A 22,983-nucleotide genomic window follows, 5' to 3' on the forward strand; every position below is an offset into this window, starting at 1 on the left:
TTACATGTATTACATCCATACATAAAGCAATGTGTTCATTTTTAAGGACGATCTTGGAGAGCTCATACCCACTACTGTTTGAAATATGGTACTGTACAAGCAAATTGTAAAAGCAACACAGACAATTGTAAATGCCACCATTGATGATATATGGGAAATTGGTTAAACTGAGGGGCCTAACAATAATGGACATCTTGCCACTAACTTTAGTGTCTGAAAATATATCTATAATAAATATTAGGGAAGATTAGTAGTACATAGCGAGTACCCTTCAATAATTACTGAACAAATAACTTATGTAGGTGTTAGATATAGTTTGGAAATATTTTTTGCAAGTCATATAAAATAAGTAATAAAGGAACTTGTAACACTGAGAAAAACATAACCTAGTTAAATCGCCTGATACATTGGCCATAAGGGAACTTGCATTCAATTACTATACAAGTACTGTATTGTGACTGAAGCAGTACTAAAACACAGTGGGAAATATGTACAATGGCATAACAATACAGAATGAAAACTTCAATCTTACCATCAGCCTCTTAAGTTGTCTTGGTTCTCTTCTTCTGCCTGATGTACTTTATCTATTGTATTATAAACTCACTTGCTATAGATATTAAGATTGATTGCCCTATAAATACAATAGTAAAAGAATAAATTAACTTGCTTGTAATATTCAGACACTGCATTCAGACATTCTTAAGCCAGTGGGTAAAGCGGAAGGAAGTTAGAATAGAGAATGATATTGTGAATAGAGCCATGCAGGTCTAAGTAATCTGCAGCTGTTTACACATTGGACTAGCAAACAGGTATAAACTGCAGAAGTGATAAATGCTTTCCTTTCATCCACTGTGAGTTGTTGGCTTCAAAAGGCAGACACAAAGCCAGGTTCAAACACAGATGAACAGAAGATTATGTAATCCCAGGAAATGATTAACAGAGGTATTTCAAGGCACCCATCTCCTAGTTTCTCACCCTATGACAGACTTTGGAGGGGAGGGGGGAGCGGGAAATAAAGATCTTCCTTTTTAATGGTGGTGTTTCAGTTGCAATATCATGACCTTAATACCAGTGGTATCCCCCAAAAGAATCAATGGTAAACTGCCCACAGTAACGACTTCCTGATGGTGACTAGTGGATATCCAAGAATAAGAATTAGCTATACTGAAATGTTAGTGCGAGCAGCTTGTTGGAATCACATGTGGGATGGATGGCTCTGACTCTTGTATCAATGAGTATTCCTTCCTTGACAGTTCAGATAGGTAGCTATTAGATACACTTACAGTGAAATCCACACAAAAGGGCATTTTCATTCGGCAACTCCTGCTTTAAATGAATACAATAAAGTATTCTCAATACATTATTCTGCTTTACCTTTAACAGAAGACTTCCTCCTTTAAGCAACTGGTTTTTGTCAATCCTTGCCTAAGACAAGCTTCATTGTATTTACATTTTTAGTTGTAGGGTTTCCATACGTCCGGCTTTTCCTGGATATGACCTCTCTTTGGTATGCCTATCTCCGTCTGGGTGGATTTTTCAAATAAGAGGAAATGTCTGGGATTTTTCCTTGTGGAGTATAAGAACAGCCATACTGGGTCAGACGAAAGGTCCATCTAGCCCAGTATCCTGTCTTCTGACAGTGGCCAATGCCAGGTGCTCCATAGGGAATGAACAAAACAAGCAATCATCACATGATCCATTCCCTTTCTCCCATTCCAAGCTTCTGGCAAACAGAGGCTAGAGGCAGATGTTGCAGCTCAGAAAAAGTCGTCTCTGCACCCTGATTGGTCCCTCCCCTGCATCTGCAATTGTTGGATCCTGTTGGCCCCAGCCCAGCCCATCAGGTAAGTGGAGCCACCAAGCGCCTCTTGGTTGGGCCGCCTGCCCAACTGTGGGCCTCAGAGGCTGGCTGGGAGGGAAGGCCAGGCCCAGGATCCACACCATGGAGAGGGAGATAGGCCCACAGGGAGGCACTGACAGATGGTCTGGTGCTGTGTCCTGGGCCTGTGCCAGTCACTCTGCCACCATGAAAGGGAATGCAACACTGCCCCCCACCTCAGGTGTGAGGCTACAGGTACCCCCGCTCCAGCACCATCCCAAATACCCACCCCCCTCAGCAGTGTTCTCTATTTGGGAACTTGAAATATGGTATCCCTATGATAGTGTGCCTTTCCTTCTCCTAAAGAAGGAGGGGTCAGGACAGACAGGGATACTGTGCTTGCTGGTGGAGATCAGCTTCTGGTACAGAGGGTAGCATTATTTTTAGGAGCTGTGAGGGTTGGTCTTCTGAAAAGAGGAGGCTTTGTGGGGGTAGTTGCAGCCAATGGATCACTGCAAGTGTCAGGCTGATGAACTGCTGGTGTTTGTCAGGTTGAAACTTGCAACTAGAGAACCATAGCTGGCTTGCCAACTGAGAAGGTACAGATGCAGAAAACGTTACTTGGGGGTGGGTTGGGCAGGGCACACTTTAATGTTGGAAGTTAATTGGGATGGGTATGATCAGAGGTCTTGGTGGAGGGAGGGGATGTGTGTGTGTGTGTGTAGGTATTGCAGAAAGATGAAGTGGAATGTCAATGGTGATGCATAGCTAGGTTGTTGTCTGAGGACCTGCAGAACCAGAGTAGAGGGACACTTCCCAGGGGAGGGCAGTGTCTTTGTGAGGATATAGCTGGGGAAGCAATGCTGTAGAGATCATGGCAGGGGCTACAGATGGGAACTGAAGCAGCTGTGGAGTTGAGCTAGTACCTCCATTCCTGACACCCTCTCTGTGCTGGAATGTTTGGAAAAGGTCCATTATGGGTACAGAATAGGTCTGTCAAGTGATTAAAGTGATTAATCACATTGTTAAACAACAATAGAATCCCATTTATTTTAAATATTTTTGGATGTTTACTACATTTTCAAATATAATAAATTTCAATTACAACACAGAATACCAAGTGTACAGTGCTCACTTTATATTTATTTTTATTACAAATATTTGCACTGTAAAAATGTATTTTTCAATTCACCTCCTACAAGTACTGTAGTGCAATCTCTTTATCATGAAACTGAACTTACAAGTGTAGAATTATATACCAAAAAACCTGCATTCAAAAATAAAACAATGCAAACCTTTAGAGCCTACAAATCTACTCAGTCCTACTTCTTGTTCAGCTAATCACTCAGACAAACAAGGTTGGTTACAATTTGCAGGAGGTAGTGCTGCCTGCTTCTTCTTTACACTGTCACCTGAAAGTGAGACCAGGCATTCATATGGCACTGTTGTAGCTGGTGTTGCAAGATATTTACGTGCCAGATGCGCTCAATATTCATATGTCCCTTCATGCTTCAACCACCATTCCAGAGGATATTCTTCCATGCTGTTGATGGGTTCTGCTTGATAATGATCCAAAGCAGTGCAGACTGACACATGTTCATTTTCATCTTCTGAGTCAGATGCCACAAGCAGAAGACTGATTTTCCTTTTTGGTGGTTTGGGTTCTGTAGTTTCCACATCAGAGTGTTGCTCTTTTAAGACTCCTAAAAGCATGCTCCAAACCTCGTCCCTCCCAGATTTATGGACAGCACTCCAGATTCTGAAACAGTGGCTTGAGTGCTGTAGCTATCTTTAGAAATCTCACATTTCTGTACCTTCTTTGCATTTTGTCAAATCTGCTGTGAAAGTATTCTTAAAATGAACATGTGCTGGGTCATCATCCAAGACTTCTATAACATGAAATATATGCAGAATGCAGGTAAAACAGAGCAGGAGGCAGACAAGTCTCCCCCCAAGGAGTACAGTCACAAATTTACTTAATGCATTATTTTTTAACAAGCGTCATCAGCATGGAAAAATGTCCTCTGGAATGGTGGCCAAAGCATGAAGAGGCATGTGAATGTTTAGCATATTTGGCATGTAAATACCTTGCAACACCAGCTACAAAAGTGCCATGCGGACGCTAGTTCTCACTTTCAGGTGACGTAAATAAGAAGCAGGCAGTAGTATCTCCCATCAAAGTAAACAAACTTGTTTGTCTTAGCGATTGGCAGAAGAAGAAGAAGTAGGACTGAATGGACTTGTAGGCTCTAAAGTTTTACACTGTTTTGTTTCTGAGTGCAGTTATGCAACCAAAAAAAAAATCTGCATTTGTAAGTTACACTTTCACGATAAAGAGATTGTACTTGTATGAGCTGAATTGAAAAATTTCTTTGTTTATCATGTTTACAGTGCATATATTTGTAACCAAAAATATTAATATAAAGTGAGCACTGTGCACTTTGTATTCTGTGTTGTAATTGAAATCAATATTGAAAATGTAGGAAAACATCCAAAAATATTTAATAAATTTCAATTAGTATTCTATTGTTATAAGTGCAATTAATCACGATTAATTTTTTTGGAATTAATCCTGTGAGTTAACTGTGATTAATTGACAGCCCTAATACAGAATAAAACCTAAATGGTTATACCCATAGCTCCTAGGTTATAAAATGTCTGGATATGATTTTTCTTTTTTTTTTTTTGGACAAAATATTCAATTGTCTAGCATAGACCAGGCCTAAGATCTGTGCCAAACCAAGAACAATTTCCCTGCACTGGAATTGCTAACAGTGCACAGGAAGGAATACAAAAACAAAAGCCTTCTCAGAACACTTAGCCCTGATTTCAGTCAGAGGCTGCCTGATCTTTACATACTGCTGTAAATTGATGTTGAATGCACCTTTCAATGTCAATTTTGCCTACATGCTTACAGATACTATCAAGTCTCCTGTACATCACACAAGGATTTAAAAAGACACTAAAAAAGCAGTTACAAGTGATCACAGTTTGTACAACATGAGACAGAAGTGAGTTTCGAGGCATCTTTTGGAAAGATGGCGTAACCAACACACCTCCTGGGTGTGGTGTTCTGTCCCATCTAGTGGTACTGACACTACTTGGAGAGAGAGAGAGAGAGATTAAGGAGTCTGCTTTTAGCTCATGCAGTAGAGGCTCAAGCACTAAGCTTCAGAGGTCCCACGTTCAATCCTGCCTGCCAATGACTGGAGTCTGTTGGTGTTACAATAGCAAGGGAGCAATGGTTATTACTCTGTGTCACTGTAACTAGTTTCAGTTGTTTGAAGTCAGACAGCTGTGATTTTGGGGTGAGACTGGTGAATGCCATTAATGTAAGACTTTATGGAAGCTAACAAGAATGGGAACATTAGATATATTCTTATTAAGACTACTTTCCCATTTTCATTTTACTTCCCATAGTTAGATATCCTAAGAACAAAAATATGTATAAGTCTTACACAATTAATGTTTTTCTAAGTATGCATTTTATGCAATGACAATTGACATCAGGCTTGCTATAATTTCAATGGAGTGAAAACAGATTAATCCCTGATTTGATTTTTATGTACTGTCCTCTTGCATCCTGGCATAATTTTCACTTGAAATAATTTACAGTCATAATTTATTGAGTCCTAATAATCTTTTGCTCTTTTACACTGACTCTAACAAAGGGTCTGACCTGAGTCCTCATGTGTTCCACATCATTTCCTTCCAGAGATTACTAGGCCATGCTGAAGAGTAAATGAGTTGTAAGGTCAAGAGGTCCTTACTGAAAGACAACTGCTGAATTCCTGGTAGCTATGATTGCGTCTTTCTATTACACCTTAATCACCATTTGACAAATTCCCACCAGATATTCATAAATGAATGTGAGTTATTTTAATTAAGGCAATATGTCGCTCCACTACAGGAATATTAAAAATACACAGACCCTGAAAACAATAAATATTTCTTAAAGGGATGGTAAAATGACATAACTTTAATCATGGACAACCTCTATAGATATAATCTCTGGTTTTAAGAGAGGGTACAGATCATCACCTCATAGTTATATAACAGCGAAAGTGGATTTGAAATTAATCTTTCTCTCCAAAAGCACTTCAACCTTTCTGAAATAAAAAAAATACTTAAGATTAGAATTTAATGACTTATGTGAACATTTTGATACTGAAAAATACATTTAAAATGCAATTACTTCCATTTTTTGGCTCACAATATTACTGAATACAGTTTGTTAATAGTGATACCCACTTTAGACACTTAACAATTTAAGATGCTTTCTGTCCTTGATCTGTGCACACCAAGAGCCAGATTTTGACTCCTGCAAAACAGACCTAATTTCACAAATTCCCTTATGACACGAGTGGTTCCATTGATTTCAATGAGACCATCTGAATCTGTCCCCAAAGGAGCACCAACTACAGGGCTAGTTTTGCTTGAAAACTCTCTGATAGGATTAAATTCTGCCTTCAGATGTGCCCGCACACCTCACTGGCTTTGAGTCCATGAGTTCTTTATATAAGTAGAATATACTTTAAAATAATTGTACTTCTCTAATATTTTACAAGTACCTTTCATATCAGGATCTCAAAGAGCTTAAACTTCAATTGATGAAGCCTTACAGACATCATGGTCATGATCAGGTAGGCAACTATTTCCACTTTATAGGTGGGGAAAGTAAGGCACTGGGAAAGCCTGTGACTACCCAAGCTCCTATAGGACACCTGGGAGTAGATCTCAGGAGTAGCTTGCTCAAAACAACTAGACAAAGCTACCTCCAATAAAATTCCATAATAAGATGAGATCTGTTTTTAAACTCAGTTTCCATTTTCTAACAAGAACAAACACTAAATTATCTACAAAATAAAATAAAGCTGAAAATGTTATACAGTAAATGTTACTAGAAATGCAAAGGGGAAGTAAAAAAGTTGATTTGGTTTGAGTCCACTTTTTAAAATGACTATAAATATTCATTTATAGAAATAAATTGTGTTGACTTTAGATCAATACAAACAAGGGATGCCTTTTAATGCTATCAGACATCTTGAAAATCCAATGAGCTTGCAAAATAGTTCCACTGACAGTATATACTACAATATCAATTTTCATTCAAGCTTGCTGTAATCCATGTTTGCTTTAAAGATTATAGACATAGCTGATGTGGGAATCAAATCCAAGTGTAGGTCAAATGATGAGTTATGTTACTAAACCTTTGTATCTCTCTGTCTATCAAATCCTTTAATAATCTGTGAACTCAAACATCCATAGATTCTGGTACTATAGTTAAAATTAATCCTTAAAACAGGTGATCCTAACACTGACATCAGCTGAAATTTAGAAACTGAGTGTGTGTGGATTGAATATGATTTCAATTATTAGAATTCATAGGAGAGCCCACTCCTAAGATCTAAAAACTTAGCATGCAGAACATGGTGGAGGAGGATAGTTATTGAAATAAAATACAATTTCAAAAATGGCTAAAATTTGCTGATGACGCAAATGGTAGGGGAGGGAGAAATAATAGAACAGAGAAATTCAGTGCCTTGACTACATTAAGCTCAGAGGCAGATAAGTGATTCATATAATTTACTACTGTGAATATAAAGCTACAGGGGACCAGGAATTATTCCAAGGTCTGCAATTAAAGACTGACAAATACATGTGGATAAAACACTCAATCCACATTATCACCCAAGACTCACATTGAACCCAAACTGAATCATTTTCAAAGTTCAAAAAAGGCCAATTAAATCTTTCCAGCGATGACCACAATAATACCCCTCTCTTCTTGGTATTTATACTGCATAAAAATGTGTAGATTCTTTTCATGCTCTAGCTCTCTGAAAAGTTTTTCAGACAAACGATGTGCATACATGTTTTGGTGTAAATATGTTTACTTCACTGAAATCAATGCAGCCATTCTGACTTACAATTGCTGAGGATCTGGCCCATTGTATTTAATTCATAAACCAATCCTTACAGTATCCAAGTATTGTCAATCTTTTCTGAAGTCCCTCATGTTTGTCAGTATATTTTTGATAGTGAGGTGGCCAGAAATTATTAGTTCAGGTGTAGTTCCTATCTCAGCAGTAAAGAGTATCATGGCCCTGATCTGAGACATGATGTCAGTGCATAGTCGTCCTAAAATTGCATTGGCCTGGTTTTGGTCTAATTTGCTGTCCCCTATTACTTCTGTTTTAGCAGTCTAGATTTCTTTCACCCATTGAACAGCAGTGTTTTAGATTATTTCCCCCAGTCCTACTACAGCAGCATGAGCTCCCATGTTTGTAAACCCTTTGTCCCTTTTGTATTATTTTTCTGTCCTTTATGGTGTTTTCAAGTCCTTCTAATTTTGAATGATTTGAACATCCATTTAATGTGCTATTTAATATTAGGTCAATGGTGAATGGATGACAATTATGAAGTTCACATCAAAGACAAGTGCTGCAGCCTGTGGGTCAGCAGGAAATGAAAAATGGTGCTTCAGATGTTGTGTAGGAAAACAAGAAAAATGATGGATTCAATGAGGCCTCAAGATTGCAAGCCACTGAAACGTAGGGTGGGCATAGCCTTTCAGCAGTGAGAACAGTCAGAATATCTGTGAATTCTCTGAGGTATTTCCTCTGGAGAAACATCTTCTCTGGATGAAATTTAAGCATCTATCTTGCATCTAGGAATTCAGCTTGCCTAGGCACTGGGAAAGCAGGGAGTGTGAAGAATGTGGATTCAAAAAGGGGGACAGAAAAATGAGTATTTGCCTTCTACTGAGAGTACTGTAGACCAAAATGTCACAAAATTTACCCAAGTGGCTTCACACACTTGTAAGAGAAGATGGGGTCAAGATGGCCCCCTACAAGACCTTGTAAGAGAGCCTTGCAGAGAACGAAGATCACCCATAATTATCTTCTAGGTTCTCCCTGGCAGGAAGAAACAAGCAACTCCATTCCTCCCAACCCACAGATGAGTCAGCAGTTGATAAACAAAGTCTTCTGAAAGAGCTAACAAAATCAGCACCAGCTTTAGTCTATGACCGGGAGATCTTCATATAAATATATCAGTGCAGTCTGAATGCTGTGTCCAGGCCTAAAATCTGTCTGGTAAGTAGTCCAGGCTGTCACATGATACAAAGTTGGCTAGTTATGAAGATCTTGAACAGCTTCCTAAAACAAGGTTGAGACAGAGTGAAAATTGATGAGATTGTTTAGCAAGGCATGTAAGGCGCTCCAAGAGCACCAGGGCTTCAACGAAGGAGCTGTGGAGATGGGAATGGGAAAATGATCTAAAAAGAGCATTTAGGAGAGAGGCTTGGAATGATTACCGAAAATGAGACAGGGAGCAATGCTCAGTTCAAACAGCAAGTAGCCTTAAGAAGGAGCATAGTCATGCAGGGCTCTGGTGTTAAAGACCAGATCCTGAACTTAATGTGTAAAGTGAAAGGAAGTCATTGCAGGGAGACTCAGAAGAGAGATGTGGTCAAAGCACAAGGATGATTATTTTTGACAACAATCTTTTGGCATATTTTGGATTGGGGCAAGATACAGGGAGGCCAGACGGCAGGAAGTAGCATCAGTCAAGGTGAGAGATAATCAAAGAAAAGAAAACAGTTTCAGCAGTTGGGATTGAAAGGTAACAATGGCTTTTTATCTGGGTGACTTTTCACTATAGTCTTTTTGTCTGGTTTGATGCATTAGTTGCTTTAACAAAAAATACTCCAGGGAGGAGTATAAAAGTATTGTTCAGGCATGCAGGTGTGAAATCAGGAAGGCCAAATCACATTTGGAGTTGCAGCTAGCCGAAGATGTTAGGAGTAACAAGAAGGGTTTCTTTAGGTATGTTAGCAACAGGAAGAAAGTCAAGGAAAGTGTGGGCCCCTTGCTGAATGAGGGAGGGAACCTAGTGACAGAGGATGTGGAGAAAGCTAGTGTACTCAATGCTTTTTTTGCCTCTGTCTTCACAGACAAGGTCAGCTCCCAGACAGCTGCACTCTGCAGCACGGTATGGGGAGGAGGTGACCAGCTCTCTGTGGAGAAAGAAGTAGTTCGGGGCTATTTAGGAAAGCTGGACGAGCACAAGTCCATGGGGCCGGATGCGCTGCATCCGAGGGTGCTAAAGGAGTTGGCCGATGAGATTGCAGAGCCATTGGCCATTATCTTTGAAAAATCATGGCGATCGGGGGAGGTCCCGGATGACTGGAAAAAAGCTAATGTAGTGCCCATCTTTAAAAAAGGGAAGAAGGAAGATCCAGGGAACTACAGGCCAGTCAGTCTCACCTCAGTCCCTGGAAAAATCATGGAACAGGTCCTCAAGGAATCAATCCTGAACCACTTAAAGGAGGGGAAAGTGATCAGGAACAGTCAGCATGGATTCACCAAGGGCAAGTCATGCCTGACTAACCTAATTGCCTTCTATGACGAGATAACTGGCTCTGTGGATGAGGGGAAAGCAGTGGATGTACTATTTCTGGACTTTAGCAAAGCTTTTGATACAGTCTCCCACAGTATTCTTGCCAGCAAGTTAAAGAAGTCTGGGCTGGATGAATGGATGGTAAGGTGGATAGAAAACTGGCTAGATGGTCGGGCTCAACGGGTAGTGATCAATGGTTCCATGTCTAATTGGCAGCCGGTATCAAGTGGAGTGCCCCAAGGGTCGGTGCTGGGGCCGGTTTTGTTCAATATCTTCATTAACGATCTGGAGGATGGTGTGGACTGCACCCTTAGCAAGTTTGCAGATGACACTAAACTGGGAGGAGTGATTGATATGCTGGAGGGTAGGGCTAGGATACAGAGGGACCTAGACAAATTAGAGGATTGGGCCAAAAGAAATATGATGAGGTTCAACAAGGACAAGTGCAGAGTCCTGCACTTAGGACGGAAGAATCCCATGCACTGCTACAGACTAGGGACCGAATGGCTGGGTAGCAGTTCTGCAGAAAAGGACCTAGGGGTTACGGTGGACGAAAGGCTGAATATGAGTCAACAGTGTGCCCTTGTTGCCAAGAAGGCTAATGGCATTTTGGGTTGTATAAGTATGGGCATTTCCAGCAGATCGAGGGATGTGATCATTCCCCTCTACTCAGCACTGGTGAGGCCTCATTTGGAGTACTGTGTCCAGTTTTGGGCCCCACACTACAAGAAGGATGTGGATAAATTGGAGAGAGTCCAGCGGAGGGCAACACAAATGATTAGGGGGCTGGAGCACATGACTTATGAGGAGAGGCTGAGGGAACTGGGATTGTTTAGTCTGCAGAAGAGAAGAATGAGGGGGGATTTGATAGCTGCTTTCAACTACCTGAAAGGGGGTTCCAAAGAGGATGGATCTAGACTGTTCTCAGTGGTAGAAGATGACAGAACAAGGAGTAATGGTCTCAAGTTGCAGAGGGGGAGGTTTAGGTTGGATATTAGGAAAAACTTTTTCACTAGTAGGGTGGTGAAGAACTGGAATGGGTTACCTAGGGAGGTAGTGTAATCTCCTTCCTTAGAGGTTTTTAAGGTCAGGCTTGACAAAGCCCTGGCTGGGGTGATTTAGTTGGGTTTGGTCCTGCTTTGAGCAGGGGGTTGGACTAGATGACCTCCTGAGGTCCCTTCCAACCCTGAGATTCTATGATTCTATGAACTGGTTAGGCCACCTCTTGCTCCTTATTCAAAGCTCTCCTAAAATGTCACTTTTGCCATGTCATCTATGGGTGGGTGTAAAAACAAATACAAACCCAATTAAAAGAAGCAGCAAAGAATCCTGTGGCACCTTATAGACTAACAGACGTTTTGCAGCATGAGCTTTCGTGGGTGAATACCCACTTCTTCTTCTTCTTCTTGCATCCGAAGAAGTGGGTATTCACCCACGAAAGCTCATGCTGCAAAACGTCTGTTAGTCTATAAGGTGCCATAGGATTCTTTGTTGCTTCTACAGAACCAGACTAACACGGCTACCCCTCTGATACTTAAACCCAATTAAGTGTTCCATCAAGGCTGTACATGCCTAACTGAGTAACCACATTGACTGTCACTCTTGTTCTTACTTACTTCTCTCCATTCCCTCCCCGCATCTTACAGTCTGTGGTTCTCATTTGTTGTGTCACAGATGTATTTAGGCCCTGATCCCACAAGGAGCTCTGTACAGGCAGAGCCCTGTACCCAGAACCCCAGTGACATTAAGACTCCCTGGTGGCATAGAAGGCTGCCTGGACAGAGCTCCTGACAGGATTAAGGATTAAGAGTACATCTACGCTGCCAGACCCTCCCTTCCCCATGCATCAATGAATCTCAGAGGCTGAATCAACTGACTCATGTTTGCAGGGCTTGTGCTACAGGGCTAAAAATAGCAGTGTAGACATTTGGATTCAGGCTGGAGCCTGAGCTCTGGGACTGGGAAGGGTCACAGAGCTCAGGCTTCAACCCAAGTGGGAATGTCTACACTGGTCAGCCCCATAGTGTGAGCCCTGTAAGCACAAGTCAGTTGACCCGGCCTGTGAGATTTGCTGCTGTGAGTGTTTTGGCAGTGTAGATACACCCTGAGTGTGGAAGCTCTGGGGGACATAGGCTGAGCATTTACTTGTTTTTGTGAAGGGCCTAGCATACCTTTGGATGCTTAATATTAATAAATTGTGCAGGAAAAAGGATGAGATGTTAAAAAAATATACTGCAATGTGCTTTCTGTGGGTGGATCCCTGCGTCCATCTGTAGCCTCATTCACTTCAACTAGGGGCCACTTAAGTAGCCCTCGTTGCAGGGTAGGGACCTGGAATTATCTGCAGTGTTAGACAGTGTTATAAGGCTATATCAAGGCTACTAGGTATAGTCAGTTAGGTATGTGTGTGCTCTCTCCATATGCTGTTCCAGCCTTGTACAGATAGTTGGCTCAGCAGACATTGAGAATACTACCCAGAAAGAAGGACCACCAGCATGGTTTACTTACAAAGGCACTCGGCCAGGTTTATTGCTCTCAAGACACAGTCCTAGCACCCCATAGGAGCTACAAGTATGCTAACACGAGTGTTCCTGTGGCAAGGAACGACTCAGTCGACTCAGTCAGAAACTGGTCTTTCTGCTGTCTCCAAGGCCACACAAACAGTTGAGGTGAAACACCCCAACATTTATAGACTAACATAAATAACTCTTGTATCATCTGCTTGTTACCTCCCCTTGTATCATGCTCCAGGTGTCTTGGGCACAACATCCCTATTCATTACTTCTGGCAGACTTTCTTGTCTTGTATTAGGCCAGGATGGCCTTCCTGGGCCAATCTTGTGGAGTGTGCTCTCACATACACAGTATCTGTTGATTCTTCGGAGTGCCTGTGTTTTAGCCACACTAGCAATACTTTTGCCAAGATCATATAGTGAACTTGTAAACATCTATTTTAATACATGGCCCAACTTTGATTCACAGCCTCTGTTTCAGGCCTCAGATCTTGCATCAGGCCCAGTGCTTTAGGCTCTCTGTTTCTCCCACACGAGGGACAATGCTTTGTTAAACCAGTATCAATCCCATACAGCCATCCCTCTCCCCTAGCCATTTTAAAGCAGTTCAGGTATTCAGGTGCTGACTGTTTTGGTGTTTCAGATGTTCCCCCCATCACAAGTGATATTTCAAAAGATCAGATTTCAAAGGTTTTGAAATATTCTGCCAGCCTCATAGGTGCCTTATTGGCTAATGCAAATCTAGACCATATTTTACCTCCTTTGAGAAAGTTGGTTTGAAGGGAGAAAAATAAACTATGGCCAGCTATTGAGAGTTCCAGAAATGAGTATAATGGAATAATGAGCTATTGAAAGCCATTTGTAGTTTATTCTATTTCATCACAAATAACTATGGGAGATAATTTATAAATAATAGTAATCCCATAATTACTGGCCGCAGTTCATTAATCCAACCCATGATAAGTCAGTTTGGCCATTTTATTATCATGAGATCCTTTAGTAAGTAAGAGAAATGCAAGACACCATGCATCAAAATGAGAAGAGAGCCACCAATGAGCATCTTGTGGGGCAGGTATACTCCATCAGCCTTTGGGGAGCAGGGAGGGAGTGTTATAGCCCTATGGATGAGTCCAAATAACCACCCTTAGCCTCAGGGAAGAATGGCTTAATGGCTGGAGTCAATATGGCTGCCCTCCTGTGCAGGGCTGCATGGCCTAGAGGCCAGAGTCATTATGGCTGCCTTCTTGTGCAGGGCTGCGTGGCCGAGTGGCCAGAGGGGAGTGGGCCACCACCCAAGGACGGATGGCATCTGAGCTAGGGATACCCAGGCCTTTCCTACTCCATGGGTCCCAGTCCAGGGCTCTGTCAGCAGCAAATGTATTCACCGCTGGGTCAGTGGGGATCCCTCTGAAACACGCTGTCTAGGTTCTCAGTTCCACGACCGGATCAATATCAAGGTCCCCTGGGATACTTCCTTCCCTGTTTTCAAGGACGGTAGTCTGCAGGTCCTCTGGGGTCACTGGCCAGTGAAGCTCCTGATGGCTCCGTCCACTCTTGGGCTTTTGTGGGCAGCTGAGTATCTCTCGGCATGCCTGGCCTTTGTGGTTTGGGGCTCCAGCAGCTCCCATGAGGGAGCCTGCAATACATGCCCTCTCTCCTCAGCAGCCAGCTCAGAATGAGCTGGGCTGCTCCCTTTTATACTGTGGCTCCAGCTGGAGCATGCCCAACAGAGGCAATGGGTCATTGCTTCCTCAGCCCACAGCATGGGATTAACTCCTTTCCGTCCAGTGCAGGGCAGGTATACCCCATCACAGAGCAGCTGAAGTGGAATCCTTTTCTACAAAGAGCAATTGAACTAAATGAGGTTAAAAAAAAGATACTAAAAAAAGTGGTATAATAAAATAATATGGAGAGATATATTGAATACTGATACAGTCTTCAGGGGAGTAATAGATGAACTACATATTTTTCTTACTCCTAATTATTCCTGTAGGTTCTCTTCGACTTAAAAAAATGCTAGAGGAGAGGAAAGATGGTCATGTAGTTAGGGTACAAACCTGGGCCCTGTGAAACTGGGTTCAACTCCCTGCGTCCTGTGTAACCCGGAGCCTGTCACTTAGTCTCTCCATGCCTCCATTCCCCATCTGTAAAATGGGGGATAATAGCACTGCCCTACCTCACAGGGGTGTTGTGAAGATAACTACATTAGCAGTTGTGAAGTACTCAGATGTGATGGAGGCCATCATAGATAGCATTTCTTTCTCCATACCTACATTAAAGCCATCCAGCTTCTAGAACAGGGATCAGCAACCTTTGGCATGCGGCTCACCAGAGTAAGCTCCAGCACATCCCTTGGCCCACGCCGCTTCCCGCAGCCCCCATTGGCTTGGAGTGGCAAACTGCAGCCAGTGGTAGCAACAATCGGCCGAACCTGCGGATGAGGCAGGTAAACAAACTGGCCCAGCCTACCAGGGTGTTTATCCTGGCGAGCCGCATGCCAAAGGTTGCCGATCCATGTTCTAGAACATTCTTTTCCTCCCCCCCGCCGTTTAATGGGGGGAAGAAGCCAGAGCACTGTTCCATTAGCTTCCTGACCCTACAAATCGCTCTGGTAAGGTGGATCGCATTTCAACAAAAGCATTTTAGGTACAAAAAAAATACAGGATAAATGCTTCCTTTTAAAACATGCTAATATGACTATATCTACATAAACATAGTGATTCCCCATTTGTGATTCAGTACAGAAGTGAGAGAGTTGTCACATTGTTTGAACCTGACACTTTGGTACAATGCAATTTCCAAGAAGAGACTTCTTCTGTCAGATGTGTTGATCAGTCTCATTCCCCTCTATTAAAGCTGACAGCCCTAAATAAAAGGCTTTTACTCAAATCTTAATCATGATAAAAAGCCCTGCAAGGATACAAAGGGCTATATCCTGTCAATAATGAAAGCAATCTCTGCATGTAAAGCACTAGAGTGGATACCCACATAATAAGATCCTCCATAGTCATTATTGTGTGCATATGGAAAAATCAGTTCAATGTTTAATAAACAGAAAGAGCCAGATCCTGTTCTTATTGAGGAAAATTGGAGGGTTTTTTTTTTTGTTATTGGCAACACTGGAAATGGAAGCAGGCCTAGAGTTGATGAAAATATATGCAAACATAAACTAGTTTACATAAGCTTCTTTTTCAGGACTTTGTGGATTCTTTCTTTCTTTCTTTCTTTCTTTCTTTTCCTACAATAGTGTTTATTTTCTTTTTATCTGGCAGAGACAGTATAATTTTACCCTTGATTAGTGGAATGAAAATGTTTCCATGCCCTTTAAATGTTCCAAGCTATTTGGAGAGAATGAATATACCTCTGAACATATGGTAATATGGGTTTTGGAAATCTAAAAGTATTAACTGTGGCTGTGTTTATAGCAAGTGGTACTGCCTTGAAATCATGTGGCACTTGGCTGTTTTGCTTTGCAGAGGTTCACAAGAACACTTTCTTTGGCTTTGATACACTTAGATTAACATCTGCCAATTTTTGAGTTTTGTGTTGTCTCGCTGAAACTGTCAAAACTGCTGGATTTCTGCTGCCAATATCTAAACTATGAGAAATTACAGATTTCATATGATTTAAATGCAGTATCATAAGCGTCCCCTGGTTTGCTCAAAAGGTTTGTGTACCTTAGATATTGACTGAACCAAACCCTAAGTTGAAATCTTATATTGCCCAGAGTGAGTAAAAGGTGCAAGGAAGATCATTTTAACAATACATGTCATGTAATATTTTTGGTATGAAAAGAAAAAAACAGTGGAGTCAAAGGAATGTTGTGAACTGAATGTTTGAACTAAAACAACTTGGTTAGGCATTTTCAGGTCTCCTGGCAGGTTACAGAATTGTTATAATAGACCAAAACCTTCTGAAGGAGAAAGGAGTGTCCATATGCAGACCATCGAAACTTGTTTGTATGAAACAAGGTTGCTATCCCTTCTGGACATTTCTCTCTGAGGAGTATTTAGTAAGTACTTAACAGTTACAGCTCAGCATGTAAATTGGTGCATCATCACAGTCTTAGCTACCACTACAACATGCTAAGGCTGAGAGATTTACTATAAATAACACCATGGGCCTTCTTTTTTCTTGATTGAGAATGAGTTCAGACACACTGAATTTCAAATGCTATTCCCCAGGGGGCGAGTTTAAAAGCAGAGCACCAGGGTGATGCACTCTTGTTAGCCTCTGTGGCTTGAGCAGATGGTCTGCTGTTTTCAGAACTTACCATAGCTTTTAAAGGTTGGTGATGTCATATCTAGACCCAAAACATTACAGTGATTGGGCCTGGAAGTCAAAAATGCATTGAGCAGCCTGGCAAAGTTCAAATCCAACAGGTGAGAAAAGACAGAAAACAGCATTTTATGGTGGTTGTGACTATTTGGGTCTCTAGAAGCAAGGAGAAGTCCAGGTGGCTAGTTCTCTTAGCTGTTCAGATTGTGCAGTGCTTCCAGCTGTTCAGAGGGGTAAATGTTTACTTTTGTTACTAAGCAGATATGACTCTACATATATATACACAGCAGATCTGGTGAGTAGTCACTTTTCAGGGTAGAGCTGCATTTTAAGTTGCAGTGGATTCAGGGCCACATCACTAAATCAGGGTCTGATTCTACAATTCTTACTCAGGCTGAGTAGCAGTTACTCAGGCAAGTTGCTCCAATAACATCCACTGGAAATATTAATTAGAGCTGATCAAAAATTTTCTGAGGGAATAGTATCCCTGCTGGAAAATGACGATTTGACAAAATTGAAATGTTTTGTGGGAATGCATAACTTTTTTGACATTTTTGACAAGGAATTATCAACATATTTCATTTTGATACGGTTGAAACATTTTATTCTGACTTTATTGTTTTGATTTTTTGTTGCTATAAATTACAATACCATAACATTGTTTTGACTTCTGTTAATTTGTGTAATTATCATAGCCTAAGGGAAATTCTGAAGTTTTTTAAATAAGGTAAAAATAAAAATCTGAGATTTTCATCCTGATTTAGGACAAATTGAAAATTTTAGTTTCCTCCGGTATAGAAATTCCATTTTGTGTGATCAGCTCTAATATTTGTGCAATAAAGTAATGACTACACATCCTGCCTTTTTCCATGTCTCTTTGGCAAGAAGCACCAACTCCTGGAAGATTTGTACTTGGATCTGGTGTTACACAAATTATGGACTACACGTGACGTCAGTGAAACTGCCTGATTAAGTGCTATTCACTGTAAACACTGGGCCCTTAGTTGTGATTTATAGACCAATTCTGTAGCAGGCAACTACATATTTTTATTCTAACTTGGCAGGGACACACTTAAGGGCAAAAAGAATATGTGGTTCATCAATATCTGCTCTGTAAACTATAAGAAAAGCATATCCATATTGGATATCTCATCTTATTGACTTCAAAATGTAGCTAGTTTGGCTACAGTCCCAAGTTCACTGTTGCTTAATGAGGGAAAGCTATATTTCAAAGCGACAATGTCGTCAGAGTTCTTTATTTCACTTGAACTATCATCAGATAAAATATATCTGAGCTGTCAAGTTTAAAAAAAAAAGAACTTTTTTTTTATCCTGATATTGACATTTTGGATGCTGTCAGTTCAAATGCCTGGCAGATTTCCAGTCCCGCTCAGCACTCATGGTAACCATCTTATAATTGATACTTGGGAGGATAACATCCAAAGCTTTATTTTGCTGTAATAGTGTTCAAACGGGTATTTTTTCAGTTCTCGTTCTGCCACCCCTCATCACCTGGAGTAATATGTTACTCCACCACTGGACTCACTAGGCTACATTTGTGCATTTACCTGTAGCCCTGTACAAAAGGCAAGCTGTAATTTCACCGTCCCAGGAGCACCTTAAGGAGGCATAACGCCTTCCTACTTGCCCCTATGGGATAGTAATCTGCTACTGGCTCATACCAGGAACAGATTACTCCCTCTCCCAACAACACAAGATCAGCTATGCTTGCTGGTTAGCATGTTAGGTGGCAAGCAGGGTTAAAACCAAGGCTTTGACTATTCACACGCTCCAGGCCAACAACATAGGGGAAGGGGAAGTACATGGCATGTAACCCTTCTTATCCTTGTGTGCCTTTAGCAGAGATTCAGGGAGGCTGCACAGGAAAGGAATTAATCTGAAAGCTTGAGACCCACTCTTCAGCATGCTTTCAGAGATAGTATATGTCTATAGCAGGCTTAAAAGTGCTTAAACTGAGCTGCAAAAATCCTGTGGAAATTCCTGTTGTCAGCTAGGGGGAACACAGGTATCTCCTCCTTGTGGGAATAAAAGGTTAAACTGAAACATTAATCATGCCCACAATTCTGTAAATCCATACAACATGTTATCAATAACTTCTGATGTCCCTACAGGCTTCTGTCAAGCAACCTGTGTATTCTGTGACATGCTGGATCTACATTCCTCAACAAGGATCTTGGTTCTCTTAAATGTGCTGGCTCTGAATTCTGAACTGCCGCAGTATTATGGGATACTCAAACAGAGATATTTTGCACCCACAAATCAAAAACAAAGACCGTAATCCTGCAAACTCTCATGCACATGCTTAACTTTACAGGCTTTAGTAATCACCCTGAAGTCTGATACACCGATGCAAAATTGCAGGTGAAAAAGAGGATGGCTGGTTTCCTTATTTTCTTTGCAAAAAATCTGTGTATTTGAATGACCCCTAAGGTCACTGCACTTCAGAATCATTAAGGCCTTGATCCAGCCAAGCTATGTCACTGGAACTATACATGTGTGTGTAGTTAAGTATGTGCTTGGCTGGATAACAGCTTAAAGTATCTAAATTTGTGGTGCAGAAGAGGAGACCTGGTTACAGTCAGGATGAAAATCAGTCTCTTATTAGAAGGCAAAATGCTACTGTCTTTACTCTGCATAAAACGGCTCAGAAAATGTAAAGTGTTTTGAAATTTTTGGCACAACATGGGAAAAAAATAGGGAGTATTTCCCCCCTCCCCCGTTTTCCTTTGCAGTAGAGCCCAAACTCCCACTGATTCCCATGGGAATTTTGTGTGAATATGGATCAGTTGAGGCCCAAAATAAATGTAACAATCAAAGTAGCTTGCTCTCAAACATTTTAAAATATAGCCTATCATGAAAATGTAAATAGTACTCTTCCTTGACAATGTTTTCCTGTTCAGCCATGCTGATGCCTATAGTCTTTTAAATTTGTCATTTTAAAAACACATTTTAAAAAGAAATCTAAAACGTCATCTGTCGTTTGGGTATTCATCTATGCCTTCTATCTACCACAGTCTACTTGCCTTGAGAAAAGACGTGTAATGGTTTTATAGGGGATATGAAATTTCTCTCATAAATGGGATATGATCTAATAATTAACAAATGCCAAAAGACAGGCGAGGAAGCTTATACAATCTAACAAAGTTTGTTTAAATTATTCTGTCTTTTCACTTTCCATCATTTTCCAACTTTAAAGTGGGACTTATGTTTATAACTAGGTGGACATTAAGGGCCAAATTGTCATGATACCATGGGCCCTTGACATAGCTCTGGCTGTATAATGGGGCATTAAAATGAGATGAGTGTAAATATAATTTACTTGCCCTTCAAAGGCACTTTACAGTGCCAGGGTGGGAGCAAAGGCCTTACTGTAAATGAGAACTGGGCTCTGTATTTTTCTGCAGAAACCTATACGTGAATCTAGTTTTCATGGAACTAAAGGCTAAACCCAGGATCTATGCAGACATCTGTTACCTAATCTCGTCTAGGTAAAAATAAATAAATAAATAAAAATATACCCACTTACCATTTACAGGCCAAGATTCTGATGCCCTTACTCAGATTGGGTGATATGTTACTTCTAAGTCCTACTGAAATCAAGGGAACTACTTGTGCAATAAGTGCTACTCAGTATAGATTTTAAGGTCAGAAGGGACCACTAGATCATCTAGTCTGATCTGGTGAATATCTAGTATATCAGAGGTTATCAATACCACCCAGCACCCACACAGTGAATCCAACAACCAAAATTAGACCAAACTGTTATAGCCAACAGGAAACTAGTGTAACCCACACACCTCCTGGGTGTGGTGCTCTGTCCCATCTACTGGCACCACTTGGAGAGAGATTAATGAATCCACTCTACAGCCTTAGCTAAGGGCCATGTGGCTTTTAGCTCATGCAGTACAGGCTCATGCTCTAAGCTCCAGAGATCCCAAGTTCAATCCTACCTGCTGACGACCGAGTTGGTGTTACTCTAGACTACTATGTGAAACAGGCAGAGAATAGGTGGAATTGAGGTGCATCAGTACGCAAGGCCCCGGTAATGGAAGGGAAATTATTAAGTGAGATATACCCAGATAATCCTGGCAAGTCACCCACACCCACACACTGCAAAGGAAGGCAAAGGAAAAGAAGAACCACCAAAGGTAAATAAGGGGATCTGAAACTGGCCAGAAGTTCTAAGAGATGTATATGGAATCCTAGTTTGAAAGTTGATTTGGATGGGCAGAATCCTTGCGCCTGCCTGGAGCCCTACTGAAGTCAATAGCCACTGGATCAAAAGATCAGAGGGGTAGCCGTGTTAGTCTGGTTCTGTAAAAGCAGCAAAGAATCCTGTGGCACCTTATAGACTAACAGACGTTTTGCAGCATGAGCTTTCGTGGGTGAATACCCACTTCTTCGGATGCAGAAGTGGGTATTCACCCACGAAAGCTCATGCTGCAAAACGTCTGTTAGTCTATAAGGTGCCACAGGATTCTTTGCTGCTGGATCAAAAGAGCATCACCAGCATGAGTATGCTTGCAGAATCAGCACCAAGATCTGTTTGGGTGTGTAGATGCTTGTGCTATATATTAGGTATAGAACCTCATATACGTTGTATTATTATGCACTGAATACCTTGTATGCGGTAAATACATAATAAATATACATGTGTGCTGTATTATTTCACTTGAATTTGTTTTCATCCCAATCTTCAGCTCCTTCTGCCAGATTCTCTATATTTTTTTTCCTTTGCCCTCTTTCTTCTCAATTTTTCACGGCATTTAATCATTGGTATTTTGTCTTCCTATTTCTTCTCAGCTCTTTATTACAAATCTGTCCTATGCAGAAAGTAAACTTATGGCTCACTCTGCAAACAGGTATGTTAGTTTCATTGAGGTCATTTGGACTATGAAGGGCTAAAGGTACTCACTTGCAGGACTGGTAATAACATTCCACTCTGAACAAAAATATGAACATATACAACTGAAGTGGATTTGAAATTAGTGTGAGGACTTGTCTACACCGTGAGGCGATGCTCATGCTGGAACTGTGTTGCTAAAGTGCATTAATATGTTGCGTACTAATTGGTCCATATAGACCCCGCTGGTGTGAACTAAAAGTTCCCTAGAGTACTTTAACATAATAATTAGTGTGCACTTTAAAGATCATATCCCTCTCCACGTAGTGCACATCGCTGCATGGTGTAGACAAACTCTAAGAGTGATTTTTCAGAGGTTTATTTATGTAAGAAAAATATGATATAATGCAACTCACAGTTCATATGCTTTGTAGGTATGTGTAGTTTATTATGAATGTTGGGAATTCAAGATTTAAAAATAAATAAATTCATATAAAGACCAACCCCATCCCCCTCACCTTCAAAACTCAGTAAACAAATATAAACTAGAACCAGTGGACCAGGGGAAAAGAAAAATAAACCTAAAATAATTTTGGGTCCTGATTTCTTACAGTGTGATATTACTTTTACAACTCCACATGCCCAGTTTAATTATTATTGATGTAGCCGCTCCCCCAAGGCATGGTTCAAGCCTTGTCCTTGGTGCTTGCAGCCTGTCCCCTCCCATTGAGGGAACAGAGAAATCCTGGTTCCTCATGAACCCAGCAAAGGGACTATGTAAATCATTCCATCCAAAACTCACCATTGGCTTTTGTACAAGTTTCCAGTCTATTCTGTCCCCACTCTGCACCATAGGCAGGCTGGGAAATGGTATCCAGAGGCTCTGGAGCCATTGTTGCTGTAGTCCAAAGGATAGAATCATAGAATCATAGAATCATAGAATTCAAGATCAGAAGGGACCATTATGATCATCTAGTCTGACCTCCTGCAAGATGCAGGCCACATAAGCCGATCCACCAACTCCTTAAGCAAGCGACCCCTGCCCCATGCTTCGGAGGAAGGCAAAAAACCTCCAGGGCCACTGCCAATCTACCCTGGAGGAAAATT

The 22,983-nt window shown here is 41.1% G+C and overlaps 1 long non-coding RNA gene across 1 annotated transcript in view; it reads right to left on the reverse strand.

Annotated features, from left to right (window-relative positions):
- LOC120398783 overlaps positions 1 to 22,780 on the reverse strand; it is a 44,720-nt gene extending 21,940 nt beyond the window's left edge. The window contains exons 1-2 of the long non-coding RNA XR_005594701.1: positions 22,679 to 22,780; positions 533 to 631 (exon numbers count right to left, since the gene is read on the reverse strand). This is a non-coding gene — a long non-coding RNA (uncharacterized LOC120398783). The remainder of the gene's footprint in view (positions 1 to 532; positions 632 to 22,678) is intronic.
- Positions 22,781 to 22,983: the final 203 nt, after the last annotated feature.

The sequence above is a fragment of the Mauremys reevesii genome, linkage group 2, assembly GCF_016161935.1.
Source record: "Mauremys reevesii isolate NIE-2019 linkage group 2, ASM1616193v1, whole genome shotgun sequence".
NCBI lineage: Eukaryota > Metazoa > Chordata > Testudines > Geoemydidae > Mauremys > Mauremys reevesii.